The sequence below is a fragment of the Rhinoderma darwinii genome, chromosome 9 (genome assembly GCF_050947455.1).
Source record: "Rhinoderma darwinii isolate aRhiDar2 chromosome 9, aRhiDar2.hap1, whole genome shotgun sequence".
Taxonomy (NCBI): Eukaryota; Metazoa; Chordata; class Amphibia; order Anura; family Rhinodermatidae; genus Rhinoderma; species Rhinoderma darwinii.
The window spans coordinates 12519655-12546473 of NC_134695.1; the positions used below are offsets into that span (position 1 = coordinate 12519655).

Below are 26819 nucleotides of genomic sequence, written 5' to 3' on the forward strand. Positions count from 1 at the left end.
TCTGTATTAGTTTAGGGGTCTTTACTTAGGGGTCTGTATTAGTGTAGAGGGTCAGGTCTGGGGGTCTGTATTTAGGGGTCCTCTGAGGTCTGTATTTATTTAGGATGCTTGTTCTGGGGTCTGTATTTGTTTAGGGGGTCTGGTCTGGGGACTGCAATAGTTTAGAAGGTCTGGGTCTGTATATATTCTATGATCTAGTCTGGGGTCCAAATTTATTAGTCTGAGTAAAAGGGGTTGTCCGGGCACATCGATAGGTCATCAGTATAAAAAACTGTCTGTACCCGGACAACCCCTTTAATGTATGGTTCTGGGCCTTGGTGTCTAAATTTGTGTGTTTCTATAGAGGCTTGAAATGGCTGCAGAAGTGATGGGCAAAGATGTCTCATCAGGAGAAGTTGCCATAACGGTCTGCGTCAGATGTAGAAGAAAACAAAGACTCCCATCAGAGAGGACATCACCTGTGAGTCACTGGATCTATAGGGGATCTGTCCCCTCTCCTGACATGTCTGTTGTAGGAAAGCCTTGTATTGTACATATCTTTGTGTACCCAAGACTAATAGACAAATGTGTGTTACCATTCCCATTGTCAAGAGGATGTGTCCTTACACAGTGTGATACCGTCAGCAAAGGTTGGAGACTGTCAGTATGTAGGGACACAGCCCTTAGACAGTGGGAATCGTAATACCCATTTGTCCATTCTCGCACAAAAAGGTGGTGTGCACTATAGACACGGCAGAACGGCTGTGGGGAAGGGGGGCCCAAGTTTGGGGAATAGCCCAGGGCCTATGGTCTACTTAATCCGCCACTGACTATGCCAAATTCTAAAAAAGATGATGCTGCAGAATTGTTATTTTTATGTAGAATACAACTATTTTCCAAACAAGACAGGTCAGTAGAGCTGACAGATCTTCTTTCACACCAGTTTGATTGATTTCCTTGTTTATGAATCTTTTGCTCAATATTTGTATCACTGATTTTTTTTTCATAATTCATGATTGTGATGATGTATCGAGGCGGCCATACATAAGTGAATGTGCTCCTCTTGATGTCTGTACATCCTTTGCTTACTGTCATCTCCCATACTTTCTCTGTTCCGGACTCCCTATGCTTTCTCTACAAGACGCTGACGTTGTTTTTATTTAATGACACAAAGACAGGGATGAATATCGTAATGTGTATTCCGAGAGCTGGATCACATGTTCTCACCACTTTCAGTTGTTTTTTAGACAAGATGATTCATTTGAGCCGTTTTGCTGCAGTTGTAATGATCTGACATCGTCAGCTGTTCTAAAGCTCTCATAGATGTACTAATTTATTTCTTTTTGTACCTTAGAAGAACCATTACTCAGACAATTGTGATTAATTTTGTACATGTCCATTACATAACTTTTGCCGTCATTGTAAATAGTGTTCACAAGTTGACTCAACAGATACAAATACATGTAAGGATTACAATTAACAATCAATCAATAAATTATGACATTTCCAGTATATTATCCTTATGAATCAAAGCAATTCAATAGTTCATATCCAAACATTTTTGTTCTATAAAAACATCCCATGTCTGCTGAAGCATTGGTGAATTTGAGTTATTTAAAATCTATATTAGGGTTTACCCTGAAATGGTGGATATGCTAAGGATATTCAGTTCGGGTTCCTCACTAAAATGGTACAATATAATACATGTGAATGTTTTTTTTTTTAAGAAACACCATTCACATGTAGCAGAAAAAAATCTGTGCAAAGTTTAGGGCATGCTACACATTTTGAGATCTGTAGCATGCCAGCTATGTCGTGGATTTTCTGCAGATTTCCCCTGTGGATTTTACCCTTCGCAATGCAACTGATGAAAGGCATGTCAATTCCACATTCAGATTCGCTGCGAATTAGCAGCAAAATCTGCAACAAAAAAGATCCACTGCATCTCAACATACCGTTGTTATACATTACCATGTGAACTGGATGTGGAAATTTACTATAAAGAAGACCTGTCTTATCTCCTGAAATTTCTATTTTAGTAAATACATATATATTCTTCATAAAATAACAATTCTGGAGCATATTTTCTTAGACCTCTACGTTGTGCCATTCCTCTATTATTCCTCCTAGAAATTTATGAATAAATGACACTGTCATATAAACACTGTCCAATCAATGCTGACAATGCCAAACTGTGTAGAGACACGGCTCTTAGATAACGGGAATGGTAACATTCAGTTATCAATTTATTTATAAATTCCTAGGAGGAGTAATAGAGAAATGACACAATGCAAAATTCTAAGAAAAAAGTTTCAGAGATGTTATTTTATGGTGAATACAAGTATTTATTAAAATAGACATGCCAGGAGAGGTGACAGGTCCTGATTTAGGGCCTGTTCACATGAGTGTTGGAGGCTCCATTAGGTGACTCCCTTGCAGATCTGGCTGAGAATACTGCAAACAATAGCTCATCATGCTGCGCTATTGTTTCTGGTAAAATCACGAGCACTCCAATAGAACATATTAAAGTCAATAGGTTCTATCGGGCACCGGTTGTCTCCGTCATTTAACGGAACTGGTGCTTCCAGTACCTTCGTTGTTCTGCTCCTCTGACGGAGCAGGACAATGGAAACCCGAACACAAGTGTGAACCCAGCCTAAGGCCCCATGCACATGGCCGTTCCCTTAATCACAGGCCGCGATTGCGGGCACGACTGGCTGCCGTCGGCCCCAGACAGCCGCTTACATTCTCTTACATACTAGAAAGTATGGGAGCATGGCCTGTAAAACGCAAAGGATAGGACATGTCCTATTTTTGCGGTATACTTCTACGGCCCAGACACCTTCCCGTAAATAAACGGGAAGGTATTCATGGACAATAGAAGTGAATGGGTCCGTAATTGAAGACCGTAATTGCAGTCTGCAATTACGGACAATTGTACCGGATGCCAGGGACCCAGACACGTTTTGAAATAATTCTGAAATTTTTGCATTATAATGATAATGCACAGTGCCCATCCCGTGATGACCCCCACATATGACCGCCTATTCAAAATCAGGCCAATCATTGATTATTTTTGCACCAAATTTCAAGAAGATTAAACTCCCCGAAAAGAACATTGCAATAGACGAGGCCCTTGTACATTTTAAGGGGAGACTAAAATTCCGCCAATACCTGCCAAGCCAGAGTGCGAGGTATGTAATTAAAATGTACAAGCTGTGCGAGAGCAGCTCAGGGTACACCTACACATTTAGGGTTTATGAAGGGAAGGACACCAGGATGGAACCTCCAGAATGCCGGCCTTAGACTGGATCATGAGGTTGAAACTATCTTCCAGTAGGTCCAAGTTTTGATACCATAACAAGCCCCAAAAGGTCCAGCAGAAGATTACCCCATATAAGGGGGCAATTTTTGGGACAGCTGTTGGCTCAGTTGTTTGACTGGAGTGGACACAAAATAAAAGAGATTTGTCAGACTTTTTTATACCTTTCCTTTCTTTTGGCGCCACTACTTACTTTGGGGTAAAAAACTAAGCCGAAAACTGCACCACAAACGGCATCAAAACTAAGTGTGTGTGATCCTGGCCTAAAGCTGACCTCAGTTATAACTCCCACCTTTCAAGTATCACGAAGGGGGATAAGCGAGGGCAAATTAGTATCATGCTCCTATAGTGCCTCCCACACATTATAATGCCCTCTAGCTGCCACCATACATTATAATACCCCATAGATGCACCCATACAGTATAAATCCAACACAGATACCGCCATGCAGTATAATTCCCACACAGATGCCTCCATGCAGTATAATGGCCAAACAAATTCCCCAATACAGCATAATGCCCCATAGCTGCCCCCATGCAGCATAATGCCCCCATAGCTGCCCCATACAGTATAATGCCCCCATACAGTATAATGCCCACACAGATGCCCCATACTGTATAATGTCCCCATAGCTGCGCCATACAGTATAATGCCCCATAGCTGCCCCATACAGCTGAATGCCCCCATAGAATATAATGCCCCCTAGCTGCCCTTATACAGTATAATGCCCCCAAAGCTGACCCTAGTGCCAGTGCCCACTCATTAAGTGCCAGTGCCCTTGTAGATAGTGCCACAGTGCCCATGTAGATAGTTCCCCTGTAGATAGTGCCCCTATATAGTGCCACAGTGTCCTTGTTGATAGTGCTACACCCCCCTTGAAGATAGCGCTACCCCCTGTAGATAGTGCCATTGGGACTCCCTCTAGAAGCGGAATCCCCAAGCAGAGCATAGGTCGGGGATTCCGCTCCCAGAGGGAAGCCCTGATGTCACTGTCCATATATGGACAGTGACGTCAGTGGCTACTCCTTGAGCGGAATCCCCATTGCTGACTCTGGCCGGGGATTCCGCTCCAGGAGGAGCTCCCGACGTCAATGTCCATATATGGACAGTGAACTCACGGGTTTCCTCTAGCAGCGAAATCCCCGGCGATATCATCGGCAACCGGGATTCCGCTCATTCAGTTGCTACTGATGTCACTGTCTATATATCGACAGTGACGTCAGTGGCTTCCCCGAGCACAGCGCTTAAAGTAGCGATGTGCTCGGGAGTCCTCGTCGAGTGGAGGAGCTCCCTTTGCTCCTCCGTTCTGAACTAATTGTGAAGCAGGGAGCTGATAGTTCCCTGCTTCAGTATTGGGTTCAACTGTATCTGCGTCCTGAGGACGCAGATACAGATCACAGTGGGACATACCCACGGCCGCCCAGGACAGCGGGACACCGCCTGGAATCCCGGACTGTCCTGCTCAATCCAGGACGGTTGGGAGGTATGCCTCAGTGGAGATTTCCTCCCACTAGAATATATTGCTTTTTCATGACGGTTCAAATAACCTAATAGTGGTGATTGATTAAATGGCCTATGTATGCAATGATAGTAAAAGTTTACCACGCAATGAAAGTAGACATACATAGTTCTTTATAACTACAGATTGGTTTCTGTGTGCAAGGTACTCAAGTTCAACATAATAAGTTTGAATTCTGAAATTTTTGCAATGTCCCCCCATGTTGGATATAGAACAGATGAAGTATGGAGCAAAGGAGCGTATCTAACTTGATGGACATGTGTCTTTTTTCAATCGTACTAACTATGTAACTGTGTTGCTGCTACAATACCAGAGAGAAGGGAGGCACAGTGCTGATTCAACCCCACAGCTAAAGTCAGGGGCCTAGCTAAAGGCTCATGGGCCCTGATGCAAAAGTTCTTATTGCCCCCCCCCCCCTCTGCAAACTTCTCATGGCCTACAGCCCACAGCTTTCAGCTGCATCGCTGGGTCTCCTAAGTGACCTAACAATGCAGAACTAGCAGCCAGGGGTGTCACTAAGGTCTTAAAATGTCAGGGGAAATAGCCCCAATACATATGTCGTCCCCCCAAGAAAATGTGTGTGTGTATATGTGTGTGTGTATATGTGTGTAGGCATCGAAGCAGCTCTCGTACGAGTGCTGGGGCCCTTCAAAGCAGCTGATTGGCGGGCTCCCGGGACTCGGACCCCGACCTATCAGCTTCAGCAGACAGGGATATTAATCTTACCCTACTCTTCAGCTGCAGCGGAGGTCCTGACTCTATCCAGGGTCGGGATGTTGTACGCGGTGCACAGCGCTGTGACGTCAGGACCTCCGCTGCACTCCGGAACCAGGCGGGTAAGTACTGTCAGTTACTATAGTAACTTTTTATTGATGTGGTGTGGGGGGCCACGGGCCCCCCTGGCTTCGGGGCCCGGTCGCAATTGCGACCGCTGCGACCCCTATAGCTATGCCACTTGGCTGAAGTACATTGGACACTCTTATTTGTCTTCACATACAATATATTAGTATTTGGACATATAATACCAGACAGTGCTATAAAGTATTTACACTTTGTCTTAGCACATTAGTTAATGTGGTCACAGACCCAAAATACTGCCACCATTATATAATAGTGTCAGAAAGTTCGTTTTTCAACCATATACACTATATGATCATATATAAATATATATATATACACCGTGTTCCAAATTATTATGCACATTGGATTTAAGTGTCATCAACATTTAATTATTAGTTTTTCAATTAAACTCATGGATGGTATTGTGTCTTAGGGCTCTTTGGATCATTGTAATCAATCTCAGACACCTGTGATAATTAGTTTGCCAGGTGTGCCCAATCAAAGGAAAACTACTTAAGAAGGATGTTCCACATTATTAAGCAGGCCACAGGTTTCAAGCAATATGGGAAAGAAAAAGGATCTCTCTGCTGCCGAAAAGCGTGAAATAGTGCAATACCTTGGACAAGGTATGAAAACATTGGATATTTCAAGAAAACTTAAGCGTGATCATCGTACTGTGAAAAGATTTGTGGCTGATTCAGAGCACAGACGGGTTCGTTCAGATAAAGGCATAATGAGGAAGGTTTCTGCCAGACAAATTAATAGGCTTAAGAGAGCAGCTGCTAAAATGCCATTGCAAAGCAGCAAACAGGTATTTGAAGCCGCTAGTGCCTCTGGAGTCCCGCGAACCTCAAGGTGTAGGATCCTCCAGAGGTTTGCAAGTGTTCATAAAGCTATTATTCGGCCACCCCTAAACAATGCTCACAAGCAGAAACGGTTGCAGTGGGCTCAGAAATACATAATTTTCAAACCGTGTTGTTTACTGATGAGTGCCGTGCAACCCTGGATGGTCCAGATGGATGGAGTAGTGGATGATTGGTGAATGGCCACCATGTCCCAACAAGGCTGCGACGTCAGCAAGGAAGTGGCGGAGTCATGTTTTGGGCTGGAATCATGGGGAGAGAGCTGGTAGGCCCCTTTAGGGTCCCTGACGATGTGAAAATGACCTCTGCAAAGTACGTAGAGTTTATGACTGACCACTTTCTTCCGTGGTACAAAAAGAAGAACCGTACCTTCCGTAGCAAAATTATCTTCATGCATGACAATGCACCATCTCATGCTGCAATGAATACCTCTGTGTCATTGGCTGCTATGGGCATAAAAGGAGAGAAACTCATGGTGTGGCCCCCATGGTCCCCTGACCTCAACCCTATTGAGAACTTTTGGAGCATCCTCAAGCAAAATATCTATGAGGGTGGGAGGCAGTTCACATCAAAACAGAAGCTCTGGGAGGCTATTCTGACATCCTGCAAAGATATTCAAGCAGAAACTGTCCAAATACTCACAAATTCAATGGATGCAAGAATTGTGAAGGTGATATCAAAGAAGGGGTCCTATGTTAACATGTAACTTGGCCTGTTACATTTTTTTTTGATTGAAAGAGCTTTTGATTTCTGTAAATATGACCTCCTGATGCTGCAAATTCAACAAATTACAATTTTAGTTCTCTTTACAACCTTTAAAATGTTTTGATCTCTGTTGTGCATAATAATGTGAAACTGCATTTTGAGTTTTTTACTTCTAAAAAAAAAATCTGTTATCATTAGGAGATTTGTTCAATAAAATTTGCATTATACTCTAACGGTTGATGGCTTGAAGATTATACTGACTGTCATTTGCATCTACTATTTAGGAAAATCAGCTAAAAATAACATTTGCATAATAATTTGGAACGCGGTGTATATATATATATATATATATATATATATATATATATAAAATTATATTTTAAAAAAAGCTCTATCTATCTAATCTATCTATCTATCTATCTATCTATCTATCTATCTATCTATCTATCTATCTATCTATCTATCTATAAAACACAGCCCTATCTATCTATCTATCTATCTATCTATCTATCTATCTATCTATCTATCTATCTATCTATCTATCTATCTATCTATCTATCTATCTATCTATCTATCTATCTATCTATCCCTTCTGCGTGTCTGTCTATTTATCTATTATCTACAGTAGTGTTCAAAATAATAGCATTGAGTTTAAAAAAGCAAATAAAGCGCAAAATCATTATAATAACTTTTATTTGCCTAAATGCAAATGCACTGGAAATACTACACATTCAATTCCAAATCAAAACACATTTTATCCAGTTTGTGTTAATCATTTACAGAAATTAAAGAAAAAGGAATATTGGGCTGTTCAAAAAAGGAGCAGTGCCAGCATTTTTCTTTAAAAACTCAAAAATGTAATGTATAAACTGAAAAAATGTGTCAGATTTCACTTTACTGAACTAATATTTAATGACATAACCATTGTTTCTGAGACTTAAAGGACATTCACCAACTTAAAACCCATCATGCCATGGCCCTATTACACGATTCTTTTACCTTAAATAAAACCCAAGACACTTTGTGTAATGACGGGGTAAGGAGACAGACAGGTGAGCCCTAATCTACCCGCCACTCAGTCCCTGCCTACTTGCACGACCCGTCCTAGGTGACGGCGTACAACTGGGCGACGGTCCCTACGTTCATATGTGTACGACAGACAAACAGACAAGGGTACACAGAAGCTAAGGGAAATGGGGCAGTTGCCCACGGCAACACCGTGAGCAACAGGAGTCGTGAACGAGCCGAGTCAAACCAGGAGTGTACGAGGTACCAAACGCAGAGCAGGAGCGTAGTCGGTAAAGCCAGGGTCAAAATTAAGCAAGGTCAATAATAATAGCAGTAGCAGCAGAGCCAGGAAACAGGAAAGAATCACAGGCAAAGGGGGAGCAGGAAATGAAGGTATAAATAGACATAGGGCGGGAGCTATCTCCATCGGGCCAGGCTGAGATAGGTTCTCCCACTCCTCAGCCTCCCAGCCTGAGTGGTAGCAGATGGAGTCACTCTAACAGACCTAGGCAAAGATGCAGGCTGAATAACCACGGGCGTCGACAAAGAAGCTGTGTCAGGCAAATCCATTACAGTACCCCACTTTTATGAGGGGCCACTGGACCCTTCCTAGGTGAACCTGGCTTGTTGGGGAACCGAAGATGGAACTTCCTGAGCAATAACCCGGCGTGAACATCCCGGGCGGGTACCCAAGTCCTCTCCTCAGACCTGTAACCTCTCCAATGGACTAGGTACTGGAGGGAGTCCTGGACCATCCTGCTGTCCACAATCTTGGCCAACTCGAATTCTACCCCTTCAGGAGTGAGAACAGGAACCGGAGGTTTCCTCGAGGTAGCCAAGGACGGGGAGCATCTTTTCAGGAGGGAGGCATGGAACACGTTGTGTATCTGAAAGGACGGGGGTAACTCCAGCCGGAAGGAGACAGGGTTAAGGACCTCAATGATCTTGTACGGCCCTATATACCGGGGAGCAAATTTTTTGGACGGGACTTTAAGGCGCAAATTTTTGGAGGACAGCCACACCAGATCCCCGACCACAAACAAGGGGTTAGTAGTACGTCTCTTATCTGCCTGAATCTTTTGGATGAACTGTGACGCCTCAAGGTTCTTCTGAACCTGGGCCCAGACTGTGCACAGTTCCCGATGAACGACATCTACCTCGGGATTGTTGGAACCACGAGGTGAAACGGAGGAGAACCGTGGATTAAACCCAAAATTACAGAAAAAGGGGGAGACCCCCGACGAGTTACTGACCCGGTTATTAAGGGAAAATTCGGCGAGGGGAATGAAGGAGACCAAATGATCTTGACAGTCAGAGATAAAACACCTTAAATATTGTTCTAGAGACTGATTAGTCCTCTCAGTTTGGCCATTAGTTTCAGGATGGAAGGCCGAGGAGAAGGACAGATCAAACTCCAACTTCTTACAGAAGGCTCTCCAAAACAATGAAACAAATTGTACCCCTCTGTCAGAAACAATATTGACCGGAACCCCATGGAGACGCAGGATGTGTTTGACAAACAAGGTAGCTAACGTCTTGGCATTGGGTAGTTTCTTGAGGGGTACAAAGTGGGACATCTTGCTGAAGCGGTCTAGTACAATCCACACCACCAACTTGCCTTGGGATGGAGGTAGATCGGTGATAAAATCCATGGAGATATGGGTCCAAGGTCTCTGGGGAATGGGCAAAGAACATAGTAAGCCCGCTGGTCGGGACCTGGTACCCTGGGACAAGGCAGCACCCACTCCCACCTCAGTGGCATCAACCTCCACGATGAATGGCTCCATTTGGTTAGGCTGAATCAGCACTGTCGCAGAGACAAAGCACCTCTTAAGGACCTCAAAAGCCTGAACCGCCTTCGGAGGCCAGTGGAGGAGATCAGCACCCTTTCGAGTAAGGTCCATAAGAAGCTTAGCGATGACCGAGAAGTTAGCAATAAATCTCCTGTAATAATTAGCGAACCCCAGGAAGCACTCTAAAGCCTTCAGGTAGGAAGGTTGGACCCATTCCGCCACAGCCTGAACCTTGGCAGGGTCCATGCGGAATTCGTTAGGAGTGAGGATTTGACCAAAAAATGGTATCTCCTGCACCCCAAACACACATTTTTCAGTTTTAGCAAAGAGTTTGTTTTCCCTAAGGGCCTGGAGCACCTTCCTGACATGCTCAATGTGGGAGGACCAGTCCTTGGAAAACACAAGTATATCATCAATGTACACTACAAGAAATACCCCCAGGTAGTCTCTTAAAATCTCATTTATGAAATTCTGGAAGACCGTGGGAGCATTACACAACCCAAAGGGCATGACAAGGTATTCGAAATGACCTTCGGGTGTGTTAAACGCAGTCTTCCACTCATCCCCTTCCCTGATTCGGCTAAGGTTATAAGCCCCCGAAGATCAAACTTAGAGAACCATTGGGCCCCCTGAACCTGATTGAAGAGATCAGGAATCAAAGGGAGGGGATACTGGTTCCTTACAGTGACCTTATTCAAGTTCCGGTAATTGTTGCATGGCCTAAGACCACCATCCTTCTTCCCTACGAAGAAGAAGCCAGCACCTACCGGAGAAGTAGAGGGGCGAATGTAACCCTTGGCCAGGCTTCCCTGGATATATTCTCTCATGGCTTCACGTTCAGGACAAGAGAGATTAAATATCCTACCTTTAGGGAACTTAGTTCCTGGTACCAAATCGATTGCGCAATTATATTCTCTATGAGGAGTTAACTCTTCGGAGGCTTTTTTAGAAAAAACATCAGCGAAATCCTGAATAAACTCAGGTAGAGTGTTCGCCTCCTCAGCGAGAGAAACCAAATTAATAGAAAAACAGGAAGTCATGCATTCATTACCCCATTTGGTAAGATCCCCAGTATTCCAGTTAAACGTGGGATTATGCATCTGCAACCAAGGAAGGCCTAAAACCAAATCGGACGATAATCCCTGCATCACAAACACAGAATACTGCTCCAAATGAATGGAGCCCACAATGAGTTAAAAAACAGGGGTATGCTGCGTAAAATAACCATTAGCAAGTGGAGTGGAGTCGATACCCACTACCGGGACAGGTTTAGGCAAATCAATTAAAGGCATAGCTACAGACATAGAAAATTCCACAGACATAATATTAGCAGAAGACTCTGAGTCCACGAAGGCACTGCCGGTGGCAGACCTACCACCAAAAGAGACCTGAAAGGGAAGCAAGATTTTATTAGGCTTCATATTAACGGGAAATACCTGTGCGCCCAAGTGACCTTCCCGATGGTCACTTAGACACGGAAGTTCTTCCGGCTGCTTATTCTTACGCCTAGGACAGTTGTTCACTTGATGCTTGTCATCCCCACAGTAGAAGCAGAGACCATTCTGCAGAGCTCTCTACGTTGTTGCTGAGACACGGAGGCCCCAAGTTGCATTGGTTCATACAAGTTTTCCGTGGAAGAACGAAGCAACGGAACCTCGGGAGCCATCATGGGGGAGCCAGAGCACGAAAACGTTCGAGTCGTCGTTCCCTGAGACGTCGTTCCCTACGGTCAATATGTGTACGACAGACAAACAGACAAGGGTACACAGAAGCTAAGGGAAATGGGGCAGTTGCCCACGGCAACACCGTGAGCAGCAGGAGTCGTGAACGAGCCGAGTCAAACCAGGAGTCTATGAGGTACCAAACGCAGAGCAGGAGCGTAGTCAGTAAAGCCAGTGTCAAAATGAAGCAAGGTCAATAATAATAGCAGTAGCAGCAGAGCCAGGAAACAGGAAAGAATCACAGGCAAAGGAGGAGCAGGAAATGAAGGTATAAATAGACATAGGGCGGGAGCTGGCTCCGTCTGGCCAGGCTGTGATAGGTTCTCCCACTCCTCAGCCTCCCAACCTGAGTGGTAGCAGATGGAGTCACTCTAACAGACCTAGGCACAGATGCAGGCTGATTAACCACGGGCGTCGACAAAGAAGCTGTGTCAGGCAAATCCATTACACTTTGTGGTGGTAAAGTGGAAGTGGCCACATAGCTTAAACACGCTTGAAGGCTTATCCATTTCCATTTCTCCATTCTTCCAAACCTGCAATGCCAAGAACCGCTGTTCCTGCGGGCATGTTGGGCGCTACGTTGCCTTCATAGCCATAATCCTGCCAGCTGTGACATCTGCAAGAGAAAGCAAAACTGAAAAATCTGCCGTATAAACTGACAAAACCAAATAAAACCACAGGGTGGGGGTTCCTCTCGCTGCAGCAGAAGGTAAGAGGGCGACCTGCCCATAATCTCTTATTTTTATTCACAAAACCACTACCCTCCTAATTCCCTGAAACCAATCCTGGACCATGGCAATTATCACTAGTTTTAATCCTTTCTCTTCCATTCCCTAGCAGTCCCTGGCACTTTCCCTATTTGGTTTAGTGCCTAAAAGAACTGCTTGACATCTGTGTTGCATGGAGTCTGGCACCTCTGAACAGGTATTCCAGTCCAGGAAGATTGGACGACATTTCACAATTCTTCTGCATTTTTGGGTTTTACCCCACACGTTCTCTATGGGATTGAGGTCAGGGGATTGGGCTGCCCACTCCATTACCTCAATCCTGTTTATCTGTAACCAAGATGTTGTTCGCTTACAGGCGTGTTTTGGGTCATTGACGTGTTGAAGCACCCATTTCAAGGGCATTTCTTCAGCATAGGGCAACATGATCTTTTGACATATTCAAACTGATCCATGATCCCTTGTATGCGATAAATAGACCCAACACCTTGGTATGAGAAACATCCCCATATCATGATTTTTGCAGCACCATGCTTTACTGTCTTCACAGTGTACTGTGGCTTGAATTCAATGCTCGGGGGTCATCTGACATACTGTCTGCGGCCACTAGACCCAAAAAGTACAAATTTGCTTTCATTAGTTTACAAAACGTTGCACCATTTCTCTTTGGGCCAGACAACGTCTTTTTTTCAACAACGGGACTTTACGGGGAGTTCTTACTGGTAACTTGGCTTCACTTAATCGTCTTCTGATTGTAGCAGTACTCACTGGTAAATTCACATCTTCTTGGATCGTTCTGTAGGTGATCATTGGCTGAGCTTTTGCCATTTTAGCTATTCTTCGATCCATTCGAACAGCAGTTCCCCGCTTCCTTCCGCGTCTTTCAGGTTTTGGTTGCCACTTCAAGGCATTTGAGATCACTTTAGCAGCCTATAATTTGCTGCACTTCTCTATGTTTTTCCCTCTCCAATCAACTTTTTAATCAGTTTGTTTTTCATCAGAACAATGTCTGGAACGACCCATTTTCCCCAGGATTTCAGAAGGAAATGCACTATAACCAACATGTGCAACATTTGCCACCCTTAAATAAGGGCCAAAATTGACACCTGTTATTCCACAGAATGAAAGACTTCACCAATTTAACTCCTCACTGCTATTATTTTGAACAAGCCCCTATCATCTATCTATCTATCTATCTATCTATCTATCTATCTATCTATCTATCTATCTATCTATCTATCTATCTATCTATCTATCTATCATTAATACATGCGTAATTATCTGTGTGTATATATATATATTGAAGCATATTACCTGTCCCCAGACACTCTCTGCTGATAATATGGTTATTGATCGCTATTGACTGTGATCATTTACCTGGAAGTGCTGATGTGGTAAGGAAATAGTTTAACCCTCTAATTCCCAAGTACCAGCTTTGAGCAGTATGTGTAGCTGTTGCTGGGTAGCTTATCGTTTGTGAGATGGGAATAGATTTTAGGAAGTGCTATATGTGAAGTTGGGAAGCACACTTTTAGCTTTGATTTCTCTTTGCATGGCAGAACAGTTGACCTGTATTGAAGTCTTGGAGAATTGTTGCAAAAGAGATGTGGCCATATGAAGAATGGAGTTCAGCAATAGTGAGGTTAATAAACTGTGCAGAGTCCTGACAGGAGAGGGGCTAAGTGAAGGTTTATATACAATGGGTAGATCTTCCACAATTAACGATCTGCAGAGGTAGGAAAGGGGTTAAGGCTGCTCTCAGCACTCTGATATTATATATTTGCTTTGTGTCAGTGTGTCTGTGCAGAAACGGTGACAGAGGGAATAGAGCATCACAGAGAGAGTGCTGAGCCTGAGAAGGGGACTGCAGAGAACAGAGCAAGTGAGAATCCCATGTCATCCATTCTCCCACCCTCCTCTCTTTTACTACCTCTTCCCACTCTAATTGATTAACTTTCTTGCTGACTTTCTTTCCCACCATTGCATTTTCTCCTGATGAAAGTGTTTCCCCCCTTGTTTTTTATTACACCTGAAGTTGTAGCAAAGCTGAGTTTGTCAGATGTAGTAGAGCTGAATTTGTCATTATGTGGCATTATGTACCCTGCACAATAAGATGTGTAGAATAAACCTACCATATTATCTTATCTCAAAGTATTATCACAAAAGAGTTCATAGTCAGCTACAGCTCTGCTACATCAGTGTATGTCTGTCGTCAATTATAACTAAAGGTTTCATCCTCCATTCTCCTTTATTTATTTGTTATCTTCATGTATCTTCATGTAATATTGATAATAGATCTGTTATATGTTGATAAATATGATGTATCATGGGGATCACATTCCCGCTCCTTGATTCTCTCATGACTTTTAGTCAACCTCTCAGTCACTGGCTAATCGTCTCAAGATTTTTTTTGGGTGGAGGTATTTAGTAGTGCCATATATATGTGATAAGAACATACGCCGATAATTGCTGAAACCCATCAATATTCTAGTTGATACATTTTGTAAAAAATTTTATGCTGTAGACATTTGCTTACACAAACAAAATGTGGTGCTGAATGACCATAAGTTGTGGCCGACTTTTCTTTTAGGCTGGATTCACACACAGTGTTTTGCTGTCATTTTGTGACTTTTTGTGGCGTTTTTAATGGCTGTTTTTTTACACTGATTATTTAAGCATTTTTTTTAGCCAGATGTTACAATAGTCTGGTGTAATATAAAATGCAATACATACAACTGCGTTTTGGTTTGTGGCAATTTTTGAGACAATTTTGTGGAAAGTAGCGTTTTTTCCCAAACACAGCATGCTCTGGGTATGACGTTTTACAGGTGTTTTTCCCATAAGCTTCTCTATAGGACTTCAAAAACGCCAGAAAAAAGCATGTACAAAATTATACTAAATGTAAAACCCGGCCAAAAACGCCACTAAAAACACTATAAAAACGCATGTTACATAATAATGCTAGTGTTTTTAGAAGCATTTTTTGATGTAGTTTAAATTGCCAGAAAAAAGAAGTCTAAGGATATTTTCACACGGCAACACCAATTACTTCTGAAATTACGGAGCTGTTTTCAGGCGAAAACAGCTCCTGAATTTTAGAAGTTTTGACAAGTGCACGTGTTTTTCGCTGAGTTTTTTTCAGACGTAATTGGAGCTGGTTTTCATTGGAGTCAATGAAAAATGGCTCCAATTACGTCCCAAGAAGTGACATGCACTTCTTTGAAGCGGGCGTCTTTTTACGCGCCGTCTTTTGACAGCGGTGCGTAAAATGACAGCTCTTCTGCACAGAACATCGTAAGACCCATTGCAAGCAATGGGCAGATGTTTGCCGATGTATTGGAGCTGTCTTTTCAGGCATAATTCGAGGCGTAAAACGCCTCCATTACGCCTGAAAATTGGTTGTGTGCACATACCCTTAAGGTAAGTTCACATGCAGCAGATTCATTAGCAATTCATTACTAATTTCAATTAGAAATTTGTGCAATTGAAAAGTCCATTCCATACAACTGAATAAGGCTTTGTTCATATTTGTGCCAGTGTCCCGTTCCGACGACTACGCTATTGATTCCGTCAAAACTACGGAACCCTTGCACAACGGAGACAAACGGAAACCATTGGCACCAGATCCTTCACCATTGAAATCAATGGTGATGGAAATGGAAAAACCTTTGGTTTCCGTTTGTGTCAGTCAGGGTCCCGTTCCGAGGGAAAGCTCAGACGGAATGTCGGAACGGGAACCTGGTGCCGATATGAACGAAGCCTAAGGCCTGATTTACACGAGCATGTGCGTTTTGCGCGCGCAAAAAACGCTGCGTTTTGCGCGCGCAAAAGGCATTTGACAGCTCCGTGTGTCATCCGTGTATGATGCGCGGCTGCGTGATTTTCGCGCAGCCGCCATCATAGAGATGAGGCTAGTCGACGCCCGTCACTATCCAAGGTGCTGAAAGAGCTAACTGATCTGCAGTAACTCTTTCAGCACCCGCGACAGTGAGTTCCGATCACAATATACACCAACCTGTGAATAAAAAAAAGACGTTCATACTTACCATGAACTTCCTGCTTCCTCCAGTCCGGTCTCCCGGCCGTTGCCTTGGTGACGCGTCCCTCTCTTGTCATCCGGCCCCACCTCCCAGGATGACGCCATGAGACCAATACAATAAAGTTAGACGGTCCATGAGACCGCTGCAGCCTGTGATTGGCTGCAGGCTGTGCTTGGCCTGTGATTGGCTGCAGCTGTAACTTGGACAGAATTGTCATCCCGGGAGGTCAGACTGGAGGAAGAAGCCGGGAGTTCTCGGTAAGTCAGGACTTCTTTTTTTTTTTACACGTTCATGTATATTGTGATCGGAAGTCACTGTCCATGGTGCTGAACCAGTTTAACTCTTTCAGCACCGTGGACAGTGACTGTCTCCTGCAGTCGCGTACCCGAACATTTTTTGCCGGGTTCGGTCAAAACGAGTTCGGCCGAACCCGGTGAAGTTCGGTGCGCTCATCTCTAATTTGACACTCCGTTTGGATGTTTGTAAACAGAAAAGCACGTGGTGTTTTTCAGTTTACATTCATCCTTTTGACAGCTCTTGCGCGAATCACGCAGTTCGCACGGAAGTGCTTCCGTGCGGCATGCGTGGTTTTCACGCACCCATTGACTTCAATGGGTGCGTGTATGCGTGAAAAACGCACGATTATAGAACATGTCGTGAGTTTTACGCAACGCACTCACGCTGCGCAAAATTCACGCATCGTCTAAACTGCTCGATAGAGTAATATAGGTGCGTACGACACGCGTGAAAGCACGCGCGTCGCACGCGGGTATATTACGCTCGTGTAAATGAGGCCTAAGGTTGTTTCTGCAGCATGTACATGGATTTCTACAAGCCCAATTCTGATTATTGGGACAGTTGCAGGAATTTCTCTCAACTGCACACTAATCCTAAACTCTATCTTATCTACTATTGTTGTGCCTTTAAAGAGGCTCTGTCACCAGATTTTGCAACCCCTATCTGCTATTGCAGCAGATCGGCGCTGCAATGTAGATAAGAGTAACGTTTTTATTTTTTTTTAAACGAGCATTTTTGGCCAAGTTATGACCATTTTTGTATTTATGCAAATGAGGCTTGCAAAAGTCCAACTGTGCGTGTTTAAAGTAAAAGTCCAACTGGGCGTGTATTGTGTTCGTTACATCGGGGCGTGTTTACTTATTTTACTAGCTGGGCGTTCTGACGAGAAGTATCATCCACTTCTCTTCAGAACGCCCAGCTTCTGGCAGTGCAGACACAGCGTGTTCTCGAGAGATCACGCTGTGTCGTCACTCACTTCCTGCCCCAGGTCCTGCATCGTGTCGGACGAGCGAGGACACATCGGCACCAGAGGCTACAGTTGATTCTGCAGCAGAATCGGCGTTTGCAGGTAAGTCGATGTAGCTACTTACCTGCAAACGCTGATGCTGCTGCAGAATCAACTGTAGCCTCTGGTGCCGATATGGCCGACACGATGCAGGACCTGGGGCAGGAAGTGAGTGACGACACAGCGTGATCTCTCGAGAACACGCTGTGTCTGCACTGCCAGAAGCTGGGCGTTCTGAAGAGAAGTGGATGATACTTCTCGTCAGAACGCCCAGCTAGTAAAAGAAGTAAAAACGCCCCGATGTACGCACATAATACACGCCCAGATGTAACACATAATACACGCCCAGTTGGACTTTTGCAAGCCTCATTTGCATAAATACAAAAATGGTCATAACTTGGCCAAAAATGCTCGTTTTTTAAAAATAAAAACGTTACTGTAATCTCCATTGCAGCGCCGATCTGCTCAAATAGCAGATAGGGGTTTCAAAATCTGGTGACAGAGCCTCTTTAAATACAATCTATTGATTCCTGTTATCAGCCATCCTGGGGAGAGGCTGACTGTAGAGATTATTTTAATTTCCGATTGCTCATATAGCACCAACATGATCCAAAGCGCTGCACGGAGATTGCCATAATACACATCATATTCATGAGAAGACCAGTCCTCATAATTACTACACTATCTCAAATATTTTCAGTTCTGAGAAGCTTCAAAGACATTTATATACATATGTGTGAAGGATATCAGCAGCTCCTTTTTTAAAAGCTGCACAATACAATTTGTAAATTTTTGGAAATGCGGTTCAATGCCACTTTAAACAACATATGTCCAATTGCCACATCTGACCAAGACATGTACTAATGGGGGTGCATGGAACCTGTCTGTTGCTATACTGACAGCATGCAATAAAAGCATGAAACATATTCTATTGAAACTCTTAGGGCATATTCAGACGTGGCTGATTTGCGGTGCGGATTCCGCATCGCAAATCCACAGCAATTTACAGAACAATACAAGTGGATAGGATTCTCAAAACCCCATCCACAAGTAGTGGAAAAAGTGTGCAGTGAAAGCAAAGCATTCTGCAGACTTTCAAATCCGCAGCATGCTATGTCTGTTGCGGAGATACTGTGGATTTTCACCATGGATTTCAGCCTTTGCAATGCATAAGTTTAAACGTCTGGGAAATCTACTGCTAAATCTGCATTTTAAAAACGCATGTAAAAAACACCATGCGCTTTAAGAGTTCTTATGGCGTTTTTTACATGTACAGTTGTGGCCAAAAGTTTTGAGACTGACACAAATTTTGTTTTTCACAAAGTCTGCTGCTTCAGATTTTATATTGAAATAGTTTTTATTAACACTTTTGCGCACCCAGATGTGCTATTACGTCCGGGTGTGGGGGATGATGTTTGGAGGGCGTTCACGCGCTGAGCGCGCTCCATGTGCTGCAGGTCTCGGCTGTATTTTACAGTGGACACCCGGGACTAAGGCCTGATTTACACGAGCGTGTGCGTTTTGCGCATGCAAAAAACGCGCCGTTTTGCGTGTGCAAAAGGCACTTAACAGCTGAGTGTGTAATTAGTGTATGATGCGCGGCTGCGTGATTTTCGCGCAGCCGCCATCATTATGACACTCCGTTTGGATGTTTGTAAACAGAAAAGCACGTGGTGCTTTTTTGTTTACATTCAGAGTTTGACAGCTGTTGCGCGAATCACGCAGTTCAATGGGTGCGTGATGCGCGAACAGCGCACAAACAAAGGACATGTCGTGAGTTTTACGCAACGCACTCGCGCTGCGCAAAATTCACGCACTGTCTGCACTTCCCCATAGACTAATATTGGTGCGTACGACACGCGTGAAAAGCACGCGCGTCGCACGTGCGTATATTACGCTCGTGTAAATGATGCCTAACAGCCAGGAGCAGCGATCAGATTTTATATTGAAATAGTTTTTATTAACACTTTTGCGCACCCAGATGTGCTATTACGTCCGGGTGTGGGGGATGATGTTTGGAGGGCGTTCACGCGCTGAGCGCGCTCCATGTGCTGCAGGTCTCGGCTGTATTTTACAGTGGACATCCGGGACTAAGGCCTGATTTACACGAGCGTGTGCGTTTTGCGGATGCAAAAAACGTGCCGTTTTGCGTGTGCAAAAGGCACTTAACAGCTGAGTGTGTAATTAGTGTATGATGCGCGGCTGCGTGATTATCATTATGACACTCCGTTTGGATGTTTGTAAACAGAAAAGCACGTGGTGCTTTTTTGTTTACATTCAGAGTTTGACAGCTGTTCAATGGGTGCGTGATGCGCGAACAGCGCACAAACAAAGGACATGTCGTGAGTTTTACGCAACGCACTCGTGCTGCGCAAAATTCACGCACTGTCTGCACTTCCCCATAGACTAATATTGGTGCGTACGACACGCGTGAAAAGCACGCGCGTCGCACGTGCGTATATTACGCTCGTGTAAATGATGCCTAACAGCCAGGAGCAGCGATCGCGCTGTTCTTGGCTGTTTAACCCCTCAAATGCTGCGGTCAATCACAACCAAAGCATCTGAAGCGTTGAAAAGACAGCTCATTGACCCCCCCAGCAACGGGATCGGGGGGTGACGACGGTTGTCATGTGGCAGGGCTTAACAGAAGCCTGTAAAAATGACACTATACTGCAATATATTAGATCTAACAATCGCTGGTTCAAGTTTTTAGTAGTGAAAAAAACTAAAAAAAATTAAAAGTTAAAAGTTTCCCCTAAAGTAATGTAAAAAATTTAAAAAAAAAGTACTGTCCCAGTGTGAACGAAAAAGGGATATAAGATCAATAATTTTTGTTAATATTTTCATATCAATGTTAATAAGCGAAATAGGCCTATAATTCGGGCAAGAGGAGGGGTCTTTTCCTGGTTTTGGGATCACTGAAATATAAGCTTTGAGAGCTTCTTGGCAAGGAGACCCTCCATCTCCTAAAGAGTTAAAAAACATAACTAAATGGGGGCCAATACATCAGAATTTTTTTTATAATATAAATTGGAGAACCCATCCGGGCCCAGGGATTTAGCAGGTTTAAGAGATTTAATAGCTGTCAGGACTTCAGATAAAGTGATAGAGGCATCAAAGGCTAACTTTACGGGGTCGGCTATTGTAGGTAAGGAGATATCTCTAAACAGGTTGCCAGCACTCAGATTATCAAACTGGGGAGGGGTTTATATAATAAGGAGTAGAAGGAGAAAAAGCAGTTAAAGAAGCTCTGTCCCCACATTATAAGTGCCCTATGTCCTACATAATGTGATCGGCGCTGTAATGTAGATAACAACACTATTTTTTATTTTGAAAAACGATCATTTTTGAGGAAGTTATGAGCAATTTTAGATTTATGCTAATTACTTTCTTAATGCCCAAAATGCTCACTACACCCCTAGATGAATTCCTCAATGTTTGGAGTTTGCCAAATGAAGTCACTTTTGGGGAGTTTCTACTGTAATTCCTATGTATCAAAGATAGTGACTTTTGAGTCCACTTAAAAATTCAAATAAATCCGCCTGAACAAGAAAGCTTAAAATAATTTTGTTAAATTAACTATTAAAACCTGGGTTAACCTAGCCAAAATTTTGAGGTAACAGGCTGCCATGCAGAGAGTGAACAGGATAAGCTAGCAAGTGGCGGCAATCAGTAGGGACACTGCACACCCATCTGTTACAAACGAATAACTTCCCTATCGAGAGTCAAAACAAATGTAATTGATCCCTGCCTGGACTAGTAGTCAAGAGTCTAACAAATGGAACATCAGTAGAACACTTAACGCGTTTCTACATCCCTCTATCACTTGGATGTTTCATCAGAGGTGTAAATTGATTCGCAACAGGGGCAGCTAAAGGGGGTTTTACATTGGCAGATTATCGTGCAGACGAGTGTTTATAAAGCTCGTTGCCGATAATTGCCCTGTGTAAACAAGGGAACGGTTAACAGATGAACGAGCAAACGCTCGATCATCTGCTGGTCGTATCGTTTTAAAAAAGTAAAAGATTATCGTTGTCGGCAGCACATCGCGCTGCCGAAATGATAATAATTTGTTGGGAACGAGCGATCGGAGTAACAACCGCTCGTTCCCATCCATAGCTCCGAGTGAGAAGAGCAAAAGAGCGCCGGGACGTTTCGTTGATCGGCGCTCGGCTGCATCGGCCGATTATCGACCGGTGTAAAAGGGCCTTTTGACACAGCTCAATGTTTCTATCAAGCCCCCTTGTTATGCATATATCAGTGACGGCACTGGTGTCTGACCGCAGTGTGCGCCATTATAGTTTTAGCCCCTCCCACCTAGGGCAGAATGAGCCCTTTTCTCTGCCTTATCAGACAGCGCCACGTCGCTGGGACATTTGTCCATTGCTGTGGGCTAGTCCTAAACTCCGCCCCTTGTGTCGACCAATAGATGCCAAGCGTCAGGTAACTATGGGAACCAAAAGCGGCCAGCTTGTAGCGGCGCACTACAAAGCAGAAGTATAGACTTTGAGTTAATGAATGAACGAACACCCAAATAATTCTCTCAAACACTAAGAGGACTGGGACATATAGAAAGCAATTTTTATTGATGTAATATGCTCAGAACAATCACCCGGAAAGTCATAAATTAGTAGATAAGTCATATAGCGACTATCCTTATCCACTATGACAAGCTAAAACATAGAGTGACTATCCTAAGATCTAGGTGAGAAAAAGATGGAGCCGAGTAATAACTATTAAAGGGAATGTGTCGCTAGAATTTTTTTTTTTTTAAGTTAAACAGTTAGTGTATACATGATTAGACATTGTTCTAATTTTTTTCATTTTTTTCACGAGTCAGGAAATATTATAAATTAGATTCTAATTTATAACATTTCCCTGTGCTGGTCACTAGAGGGAGCAATTCCCAAAATTGAAGCATTGGCATGTGGTAAAGCAACCACATTGCTTTATGCTGCAAAATTTGAGAAGACACACTCGCTCTAGCGTCCTCAAACAATCCCCCCTCCTTTATCCTGGCTAGTGCCAGGAGAAAGGAGGGGATTGAATGTTCAAACCTCCTACACTGTGTGTCGCCATTTTTTGAGCGAATACACAGTGTAGTAGGCTTACATACAGTGTTAATCACACACGAAAACAGGAACATACATAAACATACACAAACATAACTTACCTGCTCCTGCCGCCGCCGCTCCCTCCGGTCCGCGACACCCTTCCTTTAAGCTGAAACAGGGGCGTCGCTAGCACCGTAACTCCGGGCCCAAGCCCCGTATCTTTGGCCCAGTGCTCCAGATCGCCGGGCGACTGCCGCTACATGGGTCGCAGCGGTGGCAACTGTGACCGGGCAGCGGTCGCAATTGCGACCGGGCCACGGCCCCCGCACCACTATAGAAATTTACTATAGTAACTGGGGCCTATGTCATAAAATACACGGGCCCCTGTTACTATAGTAATGACACATACTTATCCTCCTTCCCGAGCGCATGACGTCACGACGCTGGATGGTGTCGGGACATCCGTTGTGCCGAAGAGCTGGGTAAGTGTAACATCATTATTGCCTGCTGCGGTCCTCTATCTAAGCCTGCATTGTGGTAAGCTTAGATACAGGGTCCAACAGACAGCATCACACATGGGCTTAGATACAGGGCCCATGTGTGATAGGGTCTGTTGGATCATGTATCTTAGCTTACCACAAGGCAAGCATAGATACAGGACCGCAGCAGAGAGTAATCTTACACTGTATAAAATTACTGTCTGCTGGGGCCCTGTATCTAAGCCTAACATGTGGTAGGCATAGATACAGGGTCCAACCGACAGTATCACACATGGGCCCTGTATCTAAGTCCATGTGTGATCCTGTCTGTTGGGCCATGTATCTAAGCTTACCACAAGGCAGGCTTAGATACAGGACCCCAGCAGACAGTAATCTTATATAGTATAAGATTACTGTCTGCTGGGGCCTGTATCTAAGCCTTCCTTGTTGTAAGCTTAGATACATGGTCTAACAGACAGTATCATACATGGGCCCTGTATTTAAGCCTACCACATGTGTTACTAATAGGTTTTTTTTGTGTTTGTGTTTTTTTACAGGTTTGGTCGTTGGACTATGTCGGATTCGAGGACTACTTCCATGACGGCTTTTTTATTTTCAATAAAATGGTTAATGAGGGTTGTGTTTGGTATTTTTATTTCAACAAAATATATTTTTTCTATGTCTTTGTATTTTCTTTTAAACTTTATTACTACCGCCTTAGTAATGGCCGCCGGCTGATTGCCAGCGTCCATTACTAAGGCGGGGTTTAGTGTTAGCCAGTTAGCCCATTATTACCCTGGTACCAACCTCCACCAGGGGTACCGGGAAGAGCCGGGTATGATCCAGTACCCGACCATCTGTAGTGACGGTCGGGCACTGGGGCGGCCGCAGGCTGGTATCATTAGGCTGGAAAACGCCAAAACAGTGGCCCTTTCCACCCTGGTAATGCTAGGCTGCTGCGGCTGTGTTGTATCTGGCTGGTTATAAGAATGGGGGGGATCCCACGTCATAATTTTTTTTTTAAAATGTAAGAAACATCGTGCGGTCCCCCCATTTTTCATAACCAGCCAGATACAACATAGCAGCAGCAGGCTAGCATTACCAGGGTGGGTAGAGCCACCGTTTTTGGCCTTTCCCAGCCAAGTAATACCAGCCTGGGCGGCCGCAGGCTGGTGTTATTAGGCTGGGAAAGGCCAGTACTCGACCTACAATACAGATGGTCGAGTAATGAATCATACCCAGCTCTTCCCGGTACCCCTGGTGGCGGTGGGTACCGGGGTAATAATGGGGGTTAATGTTAGCCCCTGCATCGGCTAACACTGAGCCCCGCCTTAGTATCGGACACTGTCAATCAGCCAGCGGACATTACTAAGGCAGTAGTAATAAAGTTTAAAAAAATACAAGGACATCGAAAAAATATTTTATTGAAATAAAAAAGAAAAACACACATCCCTCATTAACTATTTTATTGAGAATAAAAAAGCTGTAATCGAAGAAGTCCTTGAATCCGACGTAGTCTAACAACCGAACGTGTAAAAAACAGAAATACACCAAAAAAATTAGTAACACATAAAAAGGCAAAACGATTATTATTCTTACCTTTCCTGGGTCCGGCGCTGGAGCTGGACCCTATATCTAATCCTATCATGTATGATACCGTCTTCTGAGCCACTGTATCTAATCCTCTAATCCTATCCATAGCTATAGATAGTAGTTCTATAGATATGCTGTCTCATATATATATATATATATATATATATATATATATATATATATATATATATATATATGTATATACACACAAACACACAGACACATGTACATATACATACACGCACACACACATATTTTTTGGGGATGAACATATGTTAGTACAAGGATACTTACTGCTGGGGCACTGTATCTAAGTATCGTGTCTGATACTGTCTGCTGGGCCATGTATCTAAGTCTATCATGTGTGATATTGTCTGCTGGGGCACTGTATCTAAGTCTGTCATGTGTAATACTGTCTGCTGGGCCATGTATCTAAGCCTATCATGTATTATACTGTCTGCTGAGACAAGGTGGGTATGTGGGACTACCTACAGGGGAGTACTTGGCACTGTCTACAAGGGGGCTGTATGGCAGGGAGACTGTATGTGGAACCATACAGGGGGCTGACACTATATATGGGGGGCATTGTGTGGGGAACTCTCTACAGGTGTCTTTGATTAGAGCCCTGAGACATAACTTTGCTTGGGGCCCCAGAAATGGCAAATTTGCCCCTGAGGGTTAGTTCAAGGATACATACTGCTGGGGCCCTGTATCTAAGGCTAAATTCAAACGAGCATGATAGATTTACGTACGTAAAAAACGCACAAAAATCTGGTCGTGTGCATTGCGTTTTACATCCGTGTGCTTTGCGTTTGGCATGTGTTTTTCATGCACTCACAAGCACTTTTTTTTTTCAATGTAATTGATGTGTGAAACACGGACAGCACACGGATGTCGTCCGTGTGCTGTCTGTGGTTTTCATGCACCTATTGACTTCAATGGGCAGCTAGGTACGTGAGACACACCAATATAGGATAGGCAGTGAGTTTCATGCAATGGACACTCACTGTGTGAAAACTCACGCATGTGTAAATGGCCCCATTGAAATCAATGTGTTCGTGTGCTGTGCGTTGTTTCAATGAACAGCACACGGACGAGATTCACGCTCGTCTGAATGAGCCCTAAGTCTCATGTGTGATACTGTCTGCTGGGGCCCTGTATCTAAGACTATCATGTATAATACTGTCTTCTGGTGCCATGTATCTAAGCTTATCATGTGTGATACTGTCTGCTGGAGCCATGTATCTAAGCCTATCATGTGTGATATTGTCTGCTGGGGCCCTGTATCTAAGCCTATCATGTATAATACTGTCTGCTGGTGCCATGTATCTAAGCGTATCATGTGTGATACTGTCTGCTGGGGCCATGTATCTAAGCCTATCATGTGTGATACTGTCTGCTGGGGCCCTGTATCTAAGCCTATCATGTATGATACTGTCTGCTGGGGCCATGCATCTAAGCCTATCATGCGTGATACTGTCTGCCGGTGCCATGTATCTAAGCCTATCATGTATCATATTGCCTGCTGAGATAATGCATACAATACTATCCGGCGGTGTAGCTATAGGAGCCTTAGTCATATAGATATGCTATCTCTGATATGTATGTAAAAATTTATTTCTTTTTTGGAGGGGTGGGGTAAATATATGTCTTGGCGCGTGAGCCCCTGATCTTTTAAGACCCTAGCAACGCCCCTATCCCAATATGGCAATTGGGAAAATCAGTGGGCAAATATGAACTCAAATAGCTTCCAGGTAGGGTGTCCCTTGACCCCTAATACCAACAAGATAGTAGAGCCCTTAAAGAAAACAAGAAAAAGAAGTATTGTCATTAAGTCCAGCTGGATTAACCTTACCCATGACAAATATCCAACGT

At 43.8% G+C, this 26819-nt stretch overlaps 1 protein-coding gene across 1 annotated transcript in view; it reads left to right on the forward strand.

Annotated features, from left to right (window-relative positions):
- The first annotated feature begins 349 nt into the window (after positions 1–349).
- KCNK4 (potassium two pore domain channel subfamily K member 4) overlaps positions 350–26819 on the forward strand; it is a 130742-nt gene continuing 104272 nt past the window's right edge. Inside the window, exon 1 of the mRNA XM_075836849.1 lies at positions 350–460. The gene's annotated coding sequence lies outside the window, so the exon portion shown is untranslated. The remainder of the gene's footprint in view (positions 461–26819) is intronic.